Genomic DNA, 15,082 nt, shown 5'->3' with positions numbered 1-15,082 from the left:
CAGTGGCATAGGGTAGGATATTGATGTTGTGTGCAGATGATCTTGGCTATATGGGTCATATAAGCATTGAAGAGTGTAGGGCTGAGTGATTAGCCTTGAGTTACTCTGCAGATGAGTTTTGGGTTTGAGAGGAGTATGGGGTCAGCTTCACTGTCTGGGTTCTGCCTGTCAGGAAGGTGTATATCCAGCAGGGGGTCGGTCGTTGAATGCAGATGTTGTGCAGCCATCTGATGAGAATAGGGTGTGCAACAATGTCAGATGCTGACAAGAGATCCAATAGGAGGAGTGACACAGTTCTTCCTCTTGCCAGGATCGAAGATATCATCTGTCGATGTGATGAGCGCTGTGGTTTGATCTGAATCTGGAATGCATGGTGCCGAGGAGTTGGTGGTTGGTGTCGTGGTTGTTGAGGTGTCTGTTGGTGGCTTTCTCTAGAACCCTTGCCGAGTATTGTAGGCGGCAGATTAGTCAATAGAGTGTGCATTTGGCAGGGTCCGCTGAGGGTTTCTTCAGTAAGGCAGTGACAGCGTTAGGTTTCCAGGCATCCAGGAAGGTGGCTGCGGCGTTGATGGAGGCACTGAAGATGAGAGGGAGGACTTTGCGAATGGGGGTGAATCGTTTGCTGATGGCGTAATGGGGGCACTAGTCTGATGGGACCCTGAAGTGGATGGGCTTCATGGTTTGTGGTGACCTCCTTTGTTGTGATGGTGGCCTGTGTGTCCAGGGTTCATTCTTCAGCTGATATTGGAAGGTCTGTAGTGAGGTTGATGGGGTCTGTGCTGTGGGTCTAACTTGTCATAAATGGATGTAATCTTGTTGCTGAAAATGTTTCAGAGCTCACTGTTGAGGTCTTGCGGGGTCATGTTGCTAGCAATCCCTGCAGACACGGTGAAATCTAAGGTGATGGAGAAGATTTCTTTGCAGCCGTTTGTCCTGGCATTGATGCGGCTTGCGAGGGCTACTCATTTTATGTTCCCGATATGTTGGTGGTTGCGCCTCAGAGCAGATTTTAAGACGTTCTTGTCTGCAGTGTCTTGGCTCAATCTTCATTTGTGTTGAAGTTGCTTGTAGTGTCATCTCATCATCCTGGGTTCTTCAGTGTTCCATTTGGCTTGGTTTTCTTGTGGTTTTGCAGTGCTTGAGGGGTGCCAGGGTGTTAGCACAGGTGGTGATCCAGTCATTGAATAATTTTGTGTCTTCTGTGAGGTTGCCTGCTTGCTCAGGGCAGAGCTGGGAGAGGGCAGTAGCCCAATCCTTCTCTGTTCTTCCAGCAGTAGTGGGCAAGTCCTGAGGTGGTCTGTCTTCTATGCTATCGGAAGGTTATGTTGAAATTAATTAGGGAATGGTCTGTCCAGGTGACAGGAGATGCTTTGTTGACTATTATGTTGCTGAAGGGTGCAAAGACTGGATCCAGGAAGTACTCAGTGGCATGAGTGGGTTGGGAGACATGCAGTGTGAGGCCGAAGATAGTTAGGCTTTCAAGGATGGTAACTGAGTTGGGGGGCGAGGAGGTCTTCTTGGTGAAAGTTCAAGTCTCCCAAGAGGATGAAGGTGCTTGAGTCATTGATGAGGGGTGTGGTGAAGTCTGTGATGTTGTTTCCTTAGTTGGCACGGGGTTCTGGTGATCTGCAGATGAGCGTTCCGCACAGGGTGGAGGTGGCTGTGATTTGCAGCTTGAAAAGTGAGGTGCTCTATGTAGCGAGTTGCGGTGTCTGCATAGATGATGCACCTTATAATGTATTTGAATACAATTGCAATTCCTTCTCCAGGCTTGTGTAGGCCGTCTTGACTGATAATCTTGTAACTGGTTGGGATCACGGTGTCAAGGCTGGGTTTAGCCAGGTTTCTATGCAGGATAGCAGGTCTTGGTGAGGGTTTTCAGTATTTTACAGTAGGTCCCATACCTCCATGGCACGTTACTGAGCAGTAGGGTGTCGATGGTGGATAATTCAAACGTGCTTGGCGGGTGGGGTGCTGGGTGCTGTTGGTGCAGGTGTTGTGGTTGTTGGGGTCCTGGGATAGTGGGGATTAGAGAGAATGTGAATCTGCAGGAGGTGCGGGGAAAGTTCCCTCTGTGTTGGGTGGTGTGGAAAGGCAGCAGTACGGCGAACAGCATCCATGTTTGAGGGAGTGAAAGGCTGCAGTGGGGTAGCATTGGGTGAGTGGAGTACCAGGGGTACTGGTGCTGTCCAGGCACAAACATGTTTAGTTGGGCTTTCTTTGGTGCACCTTCAGTGCCAGCACTGTGTCTGCACTGCGGTTGCCACTAAATATATCCTGGAAGGGGGGAGGGCAGGGTGTTGTGTGGTGGACAAGGCAGAGAGAGAAGCGTGGGAGGTGGGAAAGTAGGAGAGCAGGAGGAGGGAAATGTAAGTGGTGCTGGGACGCATGGGAATAGGCAGAAGAAACAGAAAAAATGACACAAACGGGGCAGAAAACGGAAAGTGACACAAAGGAGAGCAAAACGAGAAAGACAGCAGGACAGAAAGACAAAACACAAAAAAGGTACAGAGAGTAAATAGAAAACAGACATATAAGGGATAAAACAATGCATGGAGAAGGACAAATGAAGCAGAGAGGGAAAATAGAAAGCGGGCACAAATGTTACAAACAATGGGGGCAGAAAGAAGCATAAGGCACAGAGAGCAAATAGAAAATGGGCACATAAGAGAAAACAATGGTGGCCAGAAACAGGGTCATAAAGACAGTTAAGGTACAAAGAACTAATAAAAATGGGGGCAAAAGAGACAAACAATGGGGCAAGAAGACAAATACGGTACATCAGGCAAAAAGAAATGGGCACAAAAGAGAAAAACTGGAGGAGAGTGATAAAAAGGCACAAATAGCAAATAGAAGCAGGCACAAAAGACAAAACAACGGTGGCCAGAAAACAGAAAGGCAAAAGAGCGAGATGCTTGAGTGAGAGAGAGAGGCGATCAAGCGAGAATGAGAGAGAGAGAATGGGAGAGAGAACATACATGAGTAGAGCAAAGCAGTAGCCTCACTAGTTGGTCTGTGAGAGATATCCCTGGGCGTAGGAGCCAGGCGAAGATAAGTCCTTGGGAGGGTCTAGGGCTAACAAGCCACTTCCAATGGAATGAAATCCTGACAGTCAGTATATTCTAGATCTACTAAATCTATTGGGGGAAAGCATGATGTTTGCCATTGAAGTATGCTATGTGTACATTAAGTCAAATGAAAAAAGTTTTGAATTGCTTTCTGAAATATAGTCCTATCTTAGTTCCCTTTTTCCAGCCTAGCAGAACTATCTCACCATTTGCTACCACTGGATTATATTAAAACCAAAAGGGTCCCTTGTCTTCGGCATTGGGCATAATGAGGAACATGAGGGTTCTCCTATCCATTACTCAGATAAACAAACTAATGAAAAGTCAGGCTTTGTATCTTTCCTAAACTAAAAAGGATTTGGGTATCTGAGTAAGGCGTGCTGTTTGGCGTCCCACAACAAGGTGCCTGTTATGAAGGGAGTTCTCAATTTAACTGATTTGCACATTGTTTCACAGGGCTGTTTTGGTTTGAGAAACTGGGTTCTGACTTACAGTTCAGTGGTAACTGAAATCCTAAAAATTTTGTCGGCAATTCTAAATACTGAGAAGAATCTACCAGCTGAATTTCTTCCATCATAAGGACAGTACTGTGGAGGAAATGTTGCTAAAGTCCTCCACTTCCTATTTAGCATATGCTCCAAAAAAGTGTGAATTGTGTTACTACCAAGCTCCAAATCAAGCCTTAGTTGTGCTAATGGTGGCCTTTATTAAACACAAATTATTTGGCTCAACAGATGAGGCTTAGTATATATCAGTGTTAAAGTCTTACATTGGACATGTTCCTGAAAGACTGCTTCTCCGAGCTCTGGTTCACTTGGAGAAGAGTGCACTAGTCAGTATTGTTATTTCCCCCAGAACGTTCTCAGTACATTCCTCCTTTTTTATATGAACGCACAAAGTTACTCACTTATTCACACAGATAAAGATTACATCAAAGTGACATTCTAAATCAGAAGTTTTCCTGTGTTGCTAGTACCCTGTTCTGTGCACAGCAATGGGGACCTGGCCTCTAATGCTAGCAAGGAAAGCGCTACCCACGTCCTTTTAAACCTCGCCTAGGCAGCGCATGCGCTGTCTCGTCGAGAGATGCTGTATACAGTATGATGGGGAAGCTCCGCCCACTTTCCTCCTAGCTTTGCTCCACCCACTTTCCTCCTAGCTTTACCTATCTTTTTGATTGGCCGAAATCTTATATGCTGCATTGTGGTTGGTTTTCAGCAAGTTAGTCCCACCTCCTGACGACCATGTTGTCATTTTTCTCCTTCTTTGGCTATCAGCCCCTTTACTTTAAAAACTCTTTTGTTCCCCTGCCTCCCCCCCATTCCCTCCCGCAGTCCGTGACTTCTCTGCCCACCACAATCCCCTCCCCCATCCTGTTCGTGCCTTTTTGGACGCCCGCACTTTTGTTTGCAATGCAATAGGGTAGCGTAAATACGAGTCCTATTGCATTTGTAAATGCTTGCTTGAACTGGGATTGGCTGAGTGCATTCGCACTCTATTTTGCCTGACTTGTCCTGAACACATGCGCAATACACACGTTACCTGGAAGCGGAAGCGCGGCTGTGAGAAGGCAGAAGGGTCAATGTCAGCAGCAGCATGGCGGCTGTAATGCTAATGTGCGTCCTGCGGTGCGCTTTACCGAGGGCAGGCAGGAGCCTCAGCTTGCAGCCACGGGGGATGAGGGAAGATAGGTGCAGCTTTACTGAGGGCAGGCAGGAGCCTGAGCTTCCACACACACAGGGGACGGGGACAAGGGAAGGTACTTGCAGCCTGTGCAGGGCACCGTAGCACTCCATGCACCCCTGCCTTTTTAAGCGCTGTCAACAATAACATGTGTCTATGACCTATTTTAACAGCGCTTGATTTGGCGAAAAGTCTATGCTTGCCCTGGACTTTAAATCGCTGCCACAACCAAGAGAGTTTCTGCCCGCCGAACCACCTTGCTGGCATGCACATGCATTCTGAAATAAAGTTTTTTTTTTAAAAATGCGAACACGGTTTCTTGGATGATACAATTTTTTGCCGCTGCGCTCAGAGCAGAATTGCCTGCCACGACCCCGGACACCCCCACCCGCCCCGGACCCACCCCCCCACCCCATGCCCCAATGGTACATTTTAATTATGCCTCCTGCAGGATGGAGTTGATTTGGCCTTTTCTGCCAGGGCGTGTTTTTATTGTGCCTTTGGTGCGTCAGGCACACGGTGAAGAGGACACCACATAATGTATGGCTTTTTTCCCTTCTACTAACGGGTTATTATTCACGCCATGTAGGTCTGATTATGAGCACCAGTTTCCAATGTAGGTACCCAAAAGTATCATTGTGAGCATTCTAAACTCTCCAAAACCCAGCATGTCTATTTAAAGATATGTTTAAACGAACTAGACCTGTATTATGTTTTCAAACTCACGCGCTTCACCCAACAGTCCACATCCGCGTCAAACTACAACCAACACCAATTTCAACCACACACTTAAAGGAAACCCAGGAACCACATGACTATCGGATCGCATCGGGACCTTGTCGTGCCTATAAACATTCATTTAACGATACAAGTGAAGTAGCAACTTACATGGCAACCCCAAAAGCCAATACAACGCAATATACCCCCGCTCCCAAACAGTCAGTATTATGCTCATACATAATGGTGTTTTAACACAATACACGCAGGATCGTACAGCCTGCAGACTTCTTTTGCATCCACAAAACAAGCAAGGTGGTTCCATCCGAGCACACTACGTCCTTGCACGAGATGGACCTGCCTACAGCCCGACCAAAGTCAAACATCAGAGCACTTCCTGCAGAGTCACTAATCAGGCCGGAGGGCCTTCCCTGCATCGCCCTTCCCACTACAAGATGAAGCTATCTGCCTGTACCTCCGATGGCCGCCTCTCCCTCATCGAGAGCGTGATGCCCACCCCTGAGTATATGGATGGCCCTCGGTCCCCGCAGAGGAGTAACAAAAGCATCACAGCCCTGTCGGTGGACCCTGAGAGCCCTGGGCGCTGGCCCAGTGGGCTCACCCCATGGCACATTGATGCCTGCAAGCCCTACACCCAGCCTACTATCCTCACCACCTGACACGATACTCACCTACTACACCCAGTCGCCCCTAGGACCCTCCGACATGGCACAACAGTTTTAAATAATACATTTCGAACATCGGACTTCAGAACAAGATCCTCTATTGTTACAGTTACTTTCGTGCTGCATAGCTAAATACATATAAGGTCCCAAAGACGAGACCAATTGCATTGCAAATGCTTGTTTATAGTACTGACTGCCATAAGTGTGGTCCAGTGGCCACACACTGAGACCATTGGGAGGAGCTCCTGTGCACTGAAGGAGAGAGGGATAGAGAACTAAAGAAGAAACATGTCTTCTCACCAGGGTGCTTGCTACCTGAAAGGAATGTAAATGTGTGCAAATTGTTTATCACCATAAATAAGGACTTCTTTGGAAGCAGTATAAGTTTAAACAGTAGGCATTACTTGAAACTCATTGTAACAAATATTAATTTGTTTTGAGAGGTAATATGTGTCCATTAAAAGTAGTGCACCCTTTTAAGGAACGCATTTAAAAATATTTGCACTATAGACTGAATGCCTATTACTTAAGTGTATATTTTTAAAGCACTTATTCGATTTAAAACATTATTTTGCAGCAGCCTGTTTTATACTGTGTAATACAGTTTTTATATAGAGACTTACAGTGTTTTCAGTCACAGGCTGGGACTTCAGAGCACTATAATTATACAAGTCACTATTCCTCAAAGCACCAATCAGGACTTAATTCTGTGACTCTGCCCACACGCAAAGACATAGATATGCAGCGTTTGCATTAGCTGCAAAAGGTTAGAACGGGTGTGGAGGAAGGATTGGGGGATAACAAGTAGGAACAAGTATCGCTTAGCCATGAGACTGTATAAGAACGCGATAAGGGAGGCTAAGATCAAATACTTTGACGAAAGAATTTGTAAAGCCACCTGTTCCTCGAGAGAGTCCTTCAAAGTAATGAAAGAGTTGCTCAAAACCCCCGACCCACCGGTTATTTACGATAATGCCCAAGGGAAATGTCTGGAGCTGGCTACTTACTTCAGTTCCAAAATTGAGACCATCCTACGCTCACTCCCCCAGCTAACCGCAGTGGCAGTGCCAACTGCTCAGCATAGGGCAGGAACACCGGAGTTGGATCTGTTTGGCCCTGTGACGGCGGAAGAAGTACTGAGTGTGCTTGGGAAATTGAAGAGTGGCTCCCCTAAAGACCCTGTCCCGATGCGATTTTTAAAACAGGCTGCGCCGACCATTGTGGCCCCAGTGACCGAGCTGATTAATCTGTCTCTATCACAGGGAGTGGTGCCACCTGGATGGAAAGGAGCGGTCGTCAAGGCCCTCCTGAAGAAGCCGAGCCTTGACCCCACTGATCTGGCTAATTTTAGGCCGATTTCCCTGCTCCCGGGTGTAAGCAAGATTGCGGAAAGATTGGTTAACTACCAACTATCTAATTTCTTGGAGACCAATGGCCGGCTACGGGATTCCCAGACGGGATTCCGCCCTGGACAGGGTACCGACACCGCCCTTCTGGCCGTGGTGGAGGAAGCCAGGTGCATTCTGGATTCAGGAGGGTCAGTGGCAGTGATCCTCCTGGACCTGAGTGCGGCTTTTGATACCGTAAACCACCAGGTACTACTCCAACGGTTGGAAGGGCTGGGTGTCACAGGGATGGCTCTGAGATGGCTTGCCTCCTTCTTAGGGGGACGGTCATTTGAAGTGTGGGAAGGAAATGAGAAGTCTCACCCCTTTGCCCTCCAGTGTGGGGTTCCTCAAGGCTCGTCGCTGAGCCCTACCTTATTTAATGTATATATGGCCCCCCTGGAGGATGTGGTGTCTCCGTTCGGCTTTAACATCATTAGCTACGCGGATGACACGCAGTTGGTGGTTGGGCTCTCTCAATTAGAGAAGCAACCTGCGGTACTTCATTCTTGCTTGGAGGAAGTGTTTAGGTGGATGTCGACTTCATCCCTTAAACTGAATGGCTCAAAGACTGAGCTCATGATCTTAGGCCAAACGTCTTTTGCTCTGTCTCCCAGTAGCTGGCCTGACTGCATGGGAGCCCCTCCCAGCCCGAAGAAGGAGATCAAGAGCCTGGGGGTGTGGCTGGAGCAGGATCTGACATTTAGAACACACGCCAAAAAGACCGCTGGTGTATGTTTTGGTATGCTCCGGTCAGCCCGCAAGATTCTGTCACTCCTCCCTGACACCTCCCGTAAATTGCTTATACAGGGGCTCATCATTTCGAGGCTGGATTACAGCAATGCACTCTTTTTGGGCGCGCCGGAATCTACATTTAAGAAGTTGCAGCAGGTGCAAAACGCAGCGGCCAGACTGCTGACAAACGTTCCCAGAAGGCAGTCCGCCAAACCGGCACTAAAGGCGCTTCACTGGCTTCCGGTGCGGCAAAGAGTAACCTTTAAAGCACTCTGCATGGCACAGAAGAGTCTGCAGGGGAAGGGTCCTGCGATCTTAAGGAATATGATCCAACCCTATAAAGCAGCAAGGGCCCTCCGTTCGGATCATAAATTCCTCCTCCAGTCTCCTAGAGTAAGACGAGCCCGTACTGGAGGGAGAAGGTTCTCAGTGAACACGGCCTCCGCTTGGAACTCGCTTCCACTTGTTCTGCGGGCAGAGATTAGTACTCGGCGTTTCCGCAAACTATTAAAAACTCATCTTTTCCCAGACTAGTGTGTCATGTGTTGGCTTTGGTCGGTCTCTGGATAGCGCTGGGATGCTCAAGGGTAACCGTGCGCGATATAAAACTCCAAATAATAATTAGCCACCTGAAGGTTTTATCAGGCAAATGGTATTTTTTTTAGAATAGTTAAACTTGAATTTATATTTTAAATGAGGGTTGTGTGCGTTATTTTTATGTCAAGCCTAGCGGCAGCATGCATGCCCTGCTCGCTCTGTGAGACTGCTGTAGTAGAGTATGGGAGAGAAGCCGCGCCCACTCTCCTCCCATATTTGTCATTGGCTTGTGTCATTTTCCTTCGTAAATGCTGGCTTCCGATTCATTATGAGGCTTGTTAGTCCCTCCTTAGAACTGCCTTGTCTCCATTTGTTACCACCCACAAGGAATGGACCTTTTACTAACTTGTTACACAGTATGCTTAAATTACATCCTCAAAACACTAGTTTCTTGAATGGCTTTCTCCTGCCCAGGCAGGGCACGCTCTCCCACAATGGTTTATTTTATTTTTTTATTTAATTTGTGCGGCAGCCTTTAGCACTAATAATGGAGCTGCACTATATTTTTGTTCCCTTGCGATCTTGAACACGGCTGCATGTTTTTTTTTTTTACTTATTTACTTTCTGTTACAATGCTGCCAGCCACGCTTTAGCTTTAAACATTTAAAAATGCAATTGCTGCGATTGCTTCAGCAACAAAGAAATGGAAAAAATGCATTTTTTTCTATTTCTTTAAATTCCAAAAGCAGATGTCATTCTGCCTTAGCTGCGGCGGGTGTGGGGCCTCCTTGCTTGACTCCTTAGCAGCCGCCCAGCTCGAGTCCAGCAGCAGCCCAGCTCGAGTTCAGTATCAGATCAGGCTCCCACAGCCTTCCTTTCCTCTTTGTGTTTACGAAGAGGCTGCTACAGCGCCTCACTGTTCACACTTTCAAAGAACAGGGGGCTGAAGGGACCAGTTTTTTATGGGCCATCAGTCTCCCGGCGGCAGCAGGAGAAGCTTCGACAGCTTTCTTGTTTTATTACAGTTGTACCAGGGGTAACTGTTTTGTAATATGCTTGGTCTTCCAAACATAAAGAACAAGGATTCGCAATGCAATAGGTCTCGCATTTGCGAGAGTTTGAGCTGTTGGCATTGTAAGTGACAATGCTTTTTATTTACGTGTTGGTTTTTAAAACATAAATAAAAGGCATTGTCATTTACAATGCCAATAGCTTAAACTCTCGCAAATGCCAGACCTATTGCATTGCAAATGCTTGTTTATTCAATTATCTGAAAGGGAAAAAAACAATAAAATGCTGAATATTTTCTTCTTTTTAACCGCTTTTAGATCCCGTATCCAGACTCACTGAGTCTGCCCCGTGCCACTCAGTAGTACAGTTACCACACTCTTTTTTTACACTAACGGCTGCATGTAAATGAAGACAGCCTGGAAACGTGTCTCTCGCACATCCGTACTACCTTCATTTGCAAATATTTGCAGACTCATTTGCGCCCAGCGCCCTTTTCCCAGAACACATCCAAGGCGCAACCCACAGTTTGAAGACGTCTATTCTTAATAGAATGATATAACAAACTGGTTTGTGACATTCTATGAGAGTATAATGAACAATAAAATATCAAGATAAAATGTAAATATAAGTATGAAAATAAACAATTTAATGCACAAGCTTTTGCAACCAATAGGTCTTGCATTCACGGTAGTTTGAGCTATTAGCATTGTAAATGACAATGCCTTTTATTCATGTGTTGTTTTTAAAAGGCATTGTCATTTACAATGCCAATAGCTTAAACTCTCGCAAATGCAAGACCTATTGCATTGCAAATGCATGCTACACATTTTTTTGAAAAGTTTTAGGAGAGAAGGTGTTCTGCCTGCAACAGCAGGCAGGACAAAGCTATTTGAGAAAATAGGGGTCTGAGGCTGTAATTAACGCCTACCAAGTAACAACACACGTAACAAGGGGTGTCACCATGGGATGTTACAAAATGAGACAAGGCGGTACTAAGGAGGAACTACTAAGCCCAGCCACAGTTTACAGAGGACAATGACATAAGCCAATGAAAAATATGGGCGGAGAGTGGGCGGAGCTTCAAGTCCCTATCTGAATACAGCATGCCTTGCAGAGCAGTGCATGCGCTGCCCAGGTTCGACCTAAAAAGGAACATATAGTCAGAAACAGCATGTGGGTGTTACTGATAATCTTGGAGTCAATGGCATTTAGTCTCAAAATACTTTTACTGATTCACAATGCGTTGCTTATAAGATAGTATGTTTATACATCAAGTTTATTTAAAGGATGTTAGAAATTCACATGTATGCAGAAAATACCACAAATGTTCATTGTACTCAAACTCAGGTTTCAGATACTCTCGGTGATGGTTAAAATTAAGGTGTATTTTTTAAAAGCTCTTAATATTAAAAAATGACAAACTAATCGTCAACCAAATAAAATAAAACTTACCATATTCTTTCGATACGTCGTAAACGATAGGAATATGTGGTCGATCTGCAAAAATGTCACCTTGATGAACAAAGGCTTCCTTGATAGTCTGTAATCCACTCAGCACCACACATCTTAAACTCCCCGTGTCTGCACTGAAAATATCTCCATACTTTTCTGAAATCTGAAAAATATTTTAGTAAGTATGATGGAGTAAAGATCAAGTATAAAGGGTTTGCACCATGAATGACCTGTTTACGTCAAGGGTAACCATTTGCATTCTATGGGATCCCCCTCGGGTTCCAGTCCATATTATAAAATGACTAGCACAGTCCCACTTGAGCAAACTCAGTTTGCCATTGATTTCTGCTTCCTAAAATAGGCATGGTGGCACTGACAGTAATGTTAAATGTGATGGCGGCCATCGGGCTGGAGGCCAGACATGCTGGGGAGTGCACTAGGCTGGGAGCTTCACAACACTGTCTATGGGCTGGGAACTGCACAGCACAGGATTTACTGCATGATGAGGGATGGCTGACCAGATAGGTCGGAAGTGGAACTGCTCATTACTGTTTGCAGGGGAGTAGCTTGGCCAGTAAGACTGGGGGGGAGGGGCGTGACCTTCAGATTTTCCAACAATCACGCTGCCATATAATGTTAATCATTATATGAGAATCAGCGCTTGATGGGGGGTTAAGGGCCAGTGGAATGGGAAAGATTTCTGATTGTGAGGGGTTACTAAAGAAAACAATATTATAACCATGATTGAGTGAGTATTTAAAAATGTCGGGTGAAATCCGACAGACACCTTACCATACCCGACTGAAAGCTCCTATACCCAACTATTTTTTAATACTTTTATTAGGAGGATGTTACAGCCCCCCTGAAGCTGCGCCCCTGACTTAGGTGTGGTTGCATAACACAGACTGATAAAGGGCTGCAAAGCGTTGGATAGAGTTAATTGCACATCACTGTGTGTGGGCTTTGGTACAATGTAGCTTTGATAAAAATATATTTAGCTTAAGTTGCATGCATTAGACTCCATATTTAGACCTCGTATTTGTGGCAAAAAAACAATGTTTAGGAAACCTAGGTCATCGGGAGAAATGGGTAGGTTCCAACCCTTTGCCTCCTTATTTGAAAGGCTTTAGGGCATCTATCATGCTCACTAATTTACATTTGAGGTTAGCAGCCCTACCCCATTAAAATAGCAAGTGCTTGCTCAAGCCTAAAGCATACATGAAAGTGGATATTGAACACGGGTACCTTGTACCAGTGGTTAGGCTAGATTCCTAAGGAAGGCTAGCTGCCAACACAAACCTACAACTACAAAAAGGTAAGGTGACTGAACTGCAATCCTCAACAATATACATAAGGAAGGCTAGCTACCATAACAAATTTGGGAAGAACCACTACAAACTGGTAAGTTGGCTGAACTTTTCCAATCCTCACCAATCTACATAAGGAAGTCTAGCTGCCAACACAAACCTGTAAAGAACAACTACAAAAAGCTAAGGTGACTGAACTTCTGCAATCCTCACCAATATACCTAAGGAAGTCTAGCTGCCAACACAAACCTGCAAAGAACAACTACAAAATGCTAAGGTCACTGATCTTCTGCAATCCTCTCCAATATACCTACGGAAGGCTAGCTACCTTAAAACACCTTTAAAGAACAACTACAAAATAGGGAGGTGACTGAACTTCTGCAATCCTCACCAATATACCCAATGAAGGCTATCTGCCATAACAACCATGTAAAGAACAACTACAAAATGGTGACATGCCTGAACTTCTGCAATCCTCGCCAATCCACCACCTAAGGAAGCCTAACTGACAACACAAACCTGTAACGAACAACTAAAAAATGCCAAGGTGACTGAACTTCTGCAATCGTCACCAATATACCTAAGGAAGGCTATCTGCCATAACAAACCATTTAAGAACAATCTCACTAATGTTATCTCCGCTTAGAGTTCTTTTCAAGATCTATTACAACAAATCGGATTAATTAGATCCTGGTGACAATAGATGCACTTTATTTACAGTGCAAGCGAGACTGAAAGTATCAGTTTGGATGTGCAAACATCTCCATAAACTTCCAACTGTGATGTAAATTGGATATACATGTACTTCTCCCAGTACTTTTTTCACGTCATACTCTGACAGTAGTGGATATTAACATGCGCTCAAATCTTGCCGAAACACTCAATGACACATTTACACCCAAAGTAATGACCCAGGACCCTTCATATTGGCATAAGGAACTCAACTATACCGCTATAGAACATGTACTGCGAGCTACAACTAATGACGTTATTAATAGACAATGTGATAGCCAGAGTTACTTCCGCATGAGCTGCATTCCTGCCCTTTCGAATTGGCGTATAGCTGCGCAGTAAAATGACTTGCGGCGCTGCCCTACGCCAATTCTCTAAAGCTGCGCCTGTTACCCCATCTAGGTGTGTACGGAAGTGTGTCACCTGTTCTTGTTTAACCTCTACTATCAGGGAGGGAAGGTTGCGCAGCGCTGCTGCTCCATGAGCGTGGAAAACTTACAATACGGCTGCCATGTGTACATGTTAAGTGCATCCAGTGCTTTAAATGGGCCGGTCCTGTCCGGTACGGAGTATCGACACTTTTTTATTTTGAGGAGGAGCGTACCGGCACTACCTTTAATTGGAGAATACCGGCACTTCTCAGAAGCAAGCAAGTACTCTGCCACAGAGTACCAGCACTTTTATTTTTCCATTTCAAGCACAGTGTATGACGCTGGGCACTACTGCTGCCGAGCTACACTTTGAAGTATGGAGCGAGGCTCGAGCTGCTGCTCTGTGCGAGGTCTGCTCTGCGAGAGTGAGAGTCGCGCTGCACTTCCTATGGAAATGGTCTCCTTGGAGTACCTAAACTTGTATTGCTGCCGCCCACTTGTAACTGAAACATCATAAAAAATCATTTTCTGTGTACAAAAGACGAAATCTACTGGTCTGTCACAGTTCGTTTGAATTGTTTCTGTAATCCTACCTTTTTTAATGAGACATGAGGCTGAGCCAAGTCCAGGGATGGCAAACATCCAATAAAGGGCCAGGAGAAGGGTCCTGGGGGGTAATTCTTCGGCGCCCTCCTTTTAACATAATCGCCAACCAAGAGGAAGATTGCTAAAAAAAAGCAGGACGTTTAAGACCGTCACCTGCTGCAGAAGGAAAGTTACCGCAGATATAACCGACAGCTCCATAGTAAGCAAGGAAAAGGTTTACCAGTCCAGGTTACAATCACTGGCGTTATAAAAGACCGGAGCGTCCGAGGGCGCCGCCTCCTCGTGGACTCCCGTGACGTTGCGTCATCCAGTTTAACCCTTTACCGTCCATCAATTGTAGATTGCTGAAAGCGCATATCGAGCGTTCTGGGTCCCACAAATCTAATAAAAAGTGTGAACGAAATCTTTCGAGTTTCACTTCATTACTCAGAAACGTTGCCATGCACATTTATATTCAGTTATTTATGTAGAACGGCAGTGTTTCAAACAGCAAGATGGTAGACGTGCAAGACAACAATGGCACAGGCAAAAGACAACAAGCATTTGCAATGCAATAGGTCTCGCATTATAAAAGTTTGAGCTTTTGGCATAGCTAATAATAATGCAACACGAGTAGCACAAACATTCAGTAATGCGAGACGTATTGCATTGCAAAGGTTTTTTTTTTTTTATATAGCGCACACTTGATCTTAAGGCGTGCATTTATGTTGTATTGAGTTAAGTGCAATTATCTTGTATGTTATTATGTGGCATGTAGTGGTATTATGTGGAGTGTATTTATGTTGCATTAAG

General features: G+C 45.4%; 1 protein-coding gene across 1 annotated transcript in view; it reads right to left on the bottom strand.

Annotated features, from left to right (window-relative positions):
- The window catches only part of LOC146834876 (cytochrome P450 2J2-like), a 419,165-nt gene extending 404,735 nt beyond the window's left edge, over nt 1–14,430 (bottom strand). The window contains exons 1-2 of the mRNA XM_085602475.1: nt 14,278–14,430; nt 11,275–11,437 (exon numbers count right to left, since the gene is read on the bottom strand). The gene's annotated coding sequence lies outside the window, so the exon portion shown is untranslated. The remainder of the gene's footprint in view (nt 1–11,274; nt 11,438–14,277) is intronic.
- Nucleotides 14,431–15,082: the final 652 nt, after the last annotated feature.

Source organism: Triturus cristatus, chromosome 4_2, assembly GCF_964204655.1.
Source record: "Triturus cristatus chromosome 4_2, aTriCri1.1, whole genome shotgun sequence".
NCBI lineage: Eukaryota > Metazoa > Chordata > Amphibia > Caudata > Salamandridae > Triturus > Triturus cristatus.
Note: the sequence above shows the minus strand (reverse complement) of the source record. Positions and strands in the feature narration are given on the sequence as shown.